The following is a 6,452-nucleotide window of genomic DNA, read 5'->3' as shown; positions in this document are numbered from 1 at the left end:
TTAACGCCAACCTGATTTCTGCACGGGAAAGGCTGCATTTTGCTTGTGAAAGGAAATGACTGCCAGGAACTCCTCAGATGCCGTCCTCACTGCAGATAGCATTAAACATCTGCAGGGAATGTGTTAATTGGTCTTGATCCTAGTCATTTTCTGCCTCATTACTGAGCCAATGCCAGGTAGACAATGTCAACAAACAGACAACAGTGAGAGCTATCCTGATAGAGGATAATAAAGAGCTTTTGGCCTTGGCTTGCTGCATTCCCACTCAATCACATTGACAGATTAAAGATCCCTCACACACGTTTCAACCGCTGGGTTAATGTATGTATGAGCATTACTTCACTGACCTTGTTTATCACCCATCTGCTTAAGAGATGGAAGATGATTTACTGCTTTGAAGAGGTTTATTTAAAAACCACTTCCCGGAGCCAGGGAGAGTTGCAATACCCCAGCTAGATCTCTAAATACAAGCTTGTATGCTTTGTCCTCCTATTTTAAAGATCTCCTCCATCCCTTGCTGGGCCCAAATGCTATAAATGTGGCCCATGAATTTATGCATGGGCAGATTATCAACTGCTGTGGGCCCATGGCACCTTTCCTAGCTCTTATTGTATGTGTGATCTGGGATCACTTACCTAATCTTTCTGAGCTTCAACGTCTCATCCCTAAAATATGAGATTTGCTCCGGCGAGAATAGCTGGGGACTGAAGATTGTGCATAGCTATAGCTAATGGCTAGTGCATGGTGAGTGCTGATAAAACAAGGCTGTTGCCATGATGATGAAATGGTGGTCACGCTGGCCATGTCAAGGGGCTCAAAGTCCTCTTAGGCGGGGGTTTGAGGAGACATTTAGAAGCCACCTGCCTACTTTAGCCCATAAGTAGCAGTGTAACAGTCTTTCAGCTCCTTCCCTCTTCTTGCCCATGGCTGCCCCATATACTATGTGATTGCATCTTTGTTAATTCTCCCAAAAGGAGTCCTTCCAGCTGGAGTTGCACCCATGCCTTGAGTCCTATGAACAGATTTGACATTTGAATCAAAGGCTTATTTTGGTCTTAATTTTTGAACACAGTTGGTCCTTAGACCCTGAGTTACATAAAGGACCCTGCATGAACCATGGTCTTTCAAAGCCGCTCATACGGGCCTCTGCCAGAGCTGGTGAGGGAGAAGTTGGCTTGGAAAAGCCCACAGAGAATTCTTGGTGGCTCTCCAGGCAACAGTGCAATCTGTGTTTGCTCCGCCTTCCAGTGAACTCAGAGAGACACCACGATTATTCCCTTCTTCTTCAGAAATCTGTCCCTGGATGTGTCTTCTTCACCTGTCTATGAGCTGGTCTAGGTGGAGGACTACAGGGAATGCTCCTCAGAGGGCAATTCAAGCTGAAGTAGGGGGAGGAGCATTCCCCTTTCTGGAAGCATCTGAATGACTCCTGCAAGGTAATAGTCTCTGTTTGAAAATTTCAGGTCTCAGCTATCAGTATATTATTTTTAATCCTTTTGGGAATCCAGCCAAAACAATATTTACCAAGTCATTTCCAGAAGGTCAGTGAGGAAGTTTAAATGACACGATTTTGATTTTTCCAAGTTGAAAACTGTGATCTTCCCTATTTGATTTCAGATAATTAGGAATAATTTTGTATATCCAGTAACAGACTGCCAACCTCAGCCGTTCTTGCATAAGCTCATTATTGGCTAATGATGTTCTTGGCCGCGAAACTCAAAAAATTCCCCTGAGTTACTTTTTTTAAATAATAATAATAAGTTAAAAAAAAAAAAAACCGTCTCAGGACATTTGTTGCATTTGTTCATCATCTGTGCCGGGCCACATCTGGAGCTGGAGGAAATTCCACAGCTCGGGGTATGACGCGGAAATGAAATTACTTTTTCATGCACTTCAGAAGAGATTCAAGAGCATCTTTCTGACCAAACAAGCCCTTTTGTTCTCTTCCAGCAAGTGTTTCTCATTACAAATGTCACATCCCTAATAAATGGCCCTGCTGCCCCTGCAGCTGGGCCCGTTGCTTTCACGGTTTTGTGTGCGCTCTGATTCTCACGGGGAACAGAGAGCAGGAGAAAAATGGGGCTTTCCCCCCATTCTGTCTGCATGAAATGCTTTTCATTCTCCCTTCGTATTTGAGTGAGAATTCGTCTTTTAGAGGAGCCCTCTATGCTCTCAGTATTCCTGGTTTTTGGCAAAGTGTCCTCAGGCACTTCCTGTCAGACTGACTTTTCCTGTCTGGATACTGGATGGTGGCAGCTTGCGTATGGTGATTGCAGCTCAGGCTGAAACGTGGCATTTTTTGGATTATTTCCTAGTGATTTGTTCTTCACAAGAAAATGTCCAAAAGGGCCAGTCTTCAGTCTCTGCTGTCATAATCCATACACCAATTTTAGGCAAGGCAAGGATCAAAGAAATTAACTGAGGACAAAGATAGCGGATGGGAGATGAGTGTGTGTGTGTGTGTGTCTGTGTGTTTCATCATGGGTTCCTCGAGAAGCCACACAAAAGTGTTAGAACAATCTTAGAAAGAGTAATCCAAACGGTCCCAAAAGTTGAGGTGTGAAAAAATATCTGTTCTTCATAGCTTTGGTCAGAACTAGCCTTCAGTGTTCAGGGTTCGACTTTTCTCTGTTTCTTTTTCTCACATCCCTAACTTCCCTCCTCTTTACTCAGCTTCACAACTGATACTTCTCCACTAGGTCAGCTGGTCCTTTATACACCCAAACTCATCTTCCCCAATTATTTAATCCACTTGCTACATATAACTTTAAAAAACGAAGAAGAACGGCCTCACTCAAAGAGAGAAAAAATGTTTCTGGCACACAATTTTCTTTGCACTGGAAATTCTTTTAGACTCTCTAGACTTCCTCTGATTTATTCAAAACCTATGAGGGCTGGATATGGGAGGCAATGGGCAGATTCTGTCAATTAATTGGTTGTCATGAGCTGGGTACCTAACTTGATTCTGCATTCAAGTTCCCAGAATTTTCCTTACCAAACAAACACAGACATCGTTAACATCTGCCTTCTGTGATCCTTTTGCTACTGAGCTGCAGATCCCTGAGGCCAAGGTCCATGAGCAATACGGACAATGCTTCTGCCTTGTAGCCTGGAGGCTCTGAACTTCTAACTGAAGAGCGTCTAGACTGGCAAGCCCCCCAACCATGTCAATCATCAACAAGCCATTGAAAGGGCCCTGGGGGTACAAAGTTCAACCCAACAACCATCTACCAAGGGTCTTACAAATGCCTATGAAAACTTACACTGGCCTCGTCCAAGTCCCTCCTCTGTCCCAGGGGTCTTAGCGTCTACACCTGGGACAGCTTTTTAAAGTATTTGCACACGTTATGATGATTGTAAGTCCAAGTCACAAGGACAGCAGAAACAAGGAGTTTCATCTTAACTTGAAAATAAAGGGAGGCATTACAGTGGAGTTAGTGATTGAGATAGACTTTGATGCACAAATGAGAGTTCCCAACGACGGCAAGGTGTGGGAAAGGTTTTTGTATCAGAGATAATAGGCTATGAAAGCACAGAGGTGTGAGACATCCCCTTACTTGTTCCTGCACTTACTCTTCGTTCTTTTCTTCAACAAATACTTAGTTAGCGGGTGCTATTAGGCAGGTACCATTCTAGACGCTAGTAGTACCATGATGCATATGGCATCATATGTTCATGATGCATATGAACATCACCTGATGTTCTTTCTTGTAGGGGGGTGCCCATTAGTAACGAACACGCAAGTGAGTATTTAACATACAAGTGCTGTAGAGAAAATCAGCATAAGGGGGATGAAAATAATGGTTAGGAAAAGAAGAACTGACTATGGTGGTCGAGAATGATCTCTCCAAAGAAGAGACATCTCTCATGAGACAAGAACTAGAACAGACACAGCATGATGTGTTCCCGGCAGTCGGGAGGGCTCAGAGCCAGTGCTCTAACCATTTAGCTGCATGTGCTACTAGACACAGTGAGAGACCATGAGGGCTGGAAAAGGAGGTATTTTCAAGGGGGCTGGAGAGGAGGAGAAAGCTTTAAGGTACAATAGTTGGCAGGGCTTACTTAATTGATGGGGATGTGGTGGTGATGGAGACGAAAGAGTGGAAAATGCTTCTGGGAGGTTTAGATTGGAGATCCTTGTAGAACAGGATGCCACCAACAGAGGTGTGCACTGGTTAGCCAAGTTCCAGTCAGACTGCCCTGTGGGTTCTGCAGGAAACAGCTGGAACTTTCTCACAAATGGGTTATTTGATAGTCATTCAACATGACCAACTTCTACCTGATTAGAGAGCAGATTCCTACAGGGTACGGCAGAACAAACCATGTCTCTGCACTGCTCAGAATTTTTTATAACTCCACAGTCCTTTCCAAATAGAGTGTACACTTCTCTTCCTGGAATTAAAGAAAAAGACACCCCTATATTATAGTTCGAATAACCTTTTCATCCCATTTCCTTCTGTTTCCATACTAAAAACCCAAGGTCCAATCAACCGGGTCCGGCCCAGTGCCTGGTCCCTGGTGGGTGCTCAGTTGGAAATGGCATGTGCCGTGATGTGGGAAAGACTTGGCTACAGCACCCAGTAAACTTTGATGAGTCATTTGATTTCCTTTTCAATTTCCTGGCCCGTCCTGGGATGAGTTCTGACCCAACGTCTTATGGAGATGACCGAGTAATAATCATAATCATAACATTTATTGTGCACTTCCCAGTGCCTTCAATTCTTCTAAGGTTTCTGAATGCATTTTCTTGTCTGGACTTCCAAAGACCCTCTCTACGAGTTACCAGTGGAGAAAACTGAGACACAGTTAAGTAACTTGCCCAAGGTCACATTTGACAAGTTAGCACCAAACATAAATTAAACCCCAGGTGGTCTGACACCATTCTCTTAACACAACATTAGGCTGATGAAGTGAGAATGCATATCATATATAAAGCATCTGGCACATAGCAGACCCTCCACAGATCCCTTCCTCTCTGCTCTCTTCTGTTGCTGTCTGCAGCTCCCAATTTGCTCTCTAGTCTTAGGCTGCTTTTTATCACCAGATATGCTGGGTATACTGGACTTGGGCCATTGTACAACTTGCCATATTGATCACACTATGCAAAGTCAAGTCTGTCACTTGGTAAAATATCACTCCCATAATTGGAGAAACCCACCTGCACCGGAATTATTGCAGGACAACGTCATCATTGTTGGAAAACCACGTGGATTTCTAAGTGTTTGGGGATAGTAAATCTTAACCAGGTGCACTGGCTGTACATTTTTGGATTCTTCTCACATCTTGTGTGTGTCATCACAAGGTCGTCAGTTCTCACCAACACCAATAATTGAGTGCACTGGTAGGAAAGAATCTGTATGCTGAATTTGGTGAGGGGCTCTAGGATCCACAGGATGTAATTCTTGGCTAACTTTTTCAGTGGAATAGGAAATAAAACATATTGTAAATGATCAGCTGGCTGCTTATAAAGCTGATAATTTCCATTGATAAAAAAAATGCAAAGTATATGTTTCCCATTTGACATTGATTTAAACTTGGACAATTTTTAAAAACTTCCAAAGCAAGTAAATATTATTATTGAATGGGTTATCCTTTACATAGATATAGATCAGTATGAGGGGCAATATTCACTCAACTCCAACCTCAAAGCATAGCCCATGAAGGACTTTCCCTCTTTCTCTAAACTGTCACTGAGTTAAATACTTTCAAAGAAATATGCTGGAAAGTTGTGGTGGCTTTGACACATGTCAACTTGACTAGGTTTCTCTTTCCAAGAATTCTATTTTCTGTATATTTCTCTTTTTTTATTGAGTTATAGTAAATTTACAGTGTTGTGTCAGTTTCTGGTGTACAGCACAATCTTCAGTCTCTATATTTCTTATTAGAGCAAGTCACTAGAGAAATTACTGGGCAAGATTTGGAAGGAGGAAGCGAAGCAGCTGCCATTTTTTAACTTATGTCTGATCAGTAACAACATCTCTCAATGGCATAAGACGTTTGTTTGCTGGACCTGCAACTACCCCACCTTCCACTGACTCCTCCTTCAGCTTCTCTGATCCCTGGGCCAGGTTTGTGTGCTCAGTTCCATGAAGAAGGCCCTAGTTTCTGAAAGACACTCTCACCAAGGTCAGAGGCAACAAGATCTGACACAGGGTTCTGTCCATCCTCAGCCTGTGCCTGTGGGTTCCAATTTACCCTTGGCTTCTCCAACTTTATGTCCATCCTCCCTTCCTAACTGCCCGTCCTGTGAATTTGAAGTTCTGGCATTAAACACAAAGTCAACCGTCTTACAAAGACTGTCTTACACCATTTAAGTATATTTACTTGCTCAGTTTGGAAGGTTTTTCCAATGTACAAATGTAAATCAATGTCCAATAGTAAACATTTGTACAACAGTCTTGTAAAGATCACTCTGTCTATCACGATTCTTCTTCCCTGATTGCACCCTGACC

The sequence above is a fragment of the Camelus bactrianus genome, chromosome 27 (genome assembly GCF_048773025.1).
Source record: "Camelus bactrianus isolate YW-2024 breed Bactrian camel chromosome 27, ASM4877302v1, whole genome shotgun sequence".
Lineage (NCBI taxonomy): Eukaryota > Metazoa > Chordata > Mammalia > Artiodactyla > Camelidae > Camelus > Camelus bactrianus.
This window is presented reverse-complemented; position numbering follows the sequence as displayed.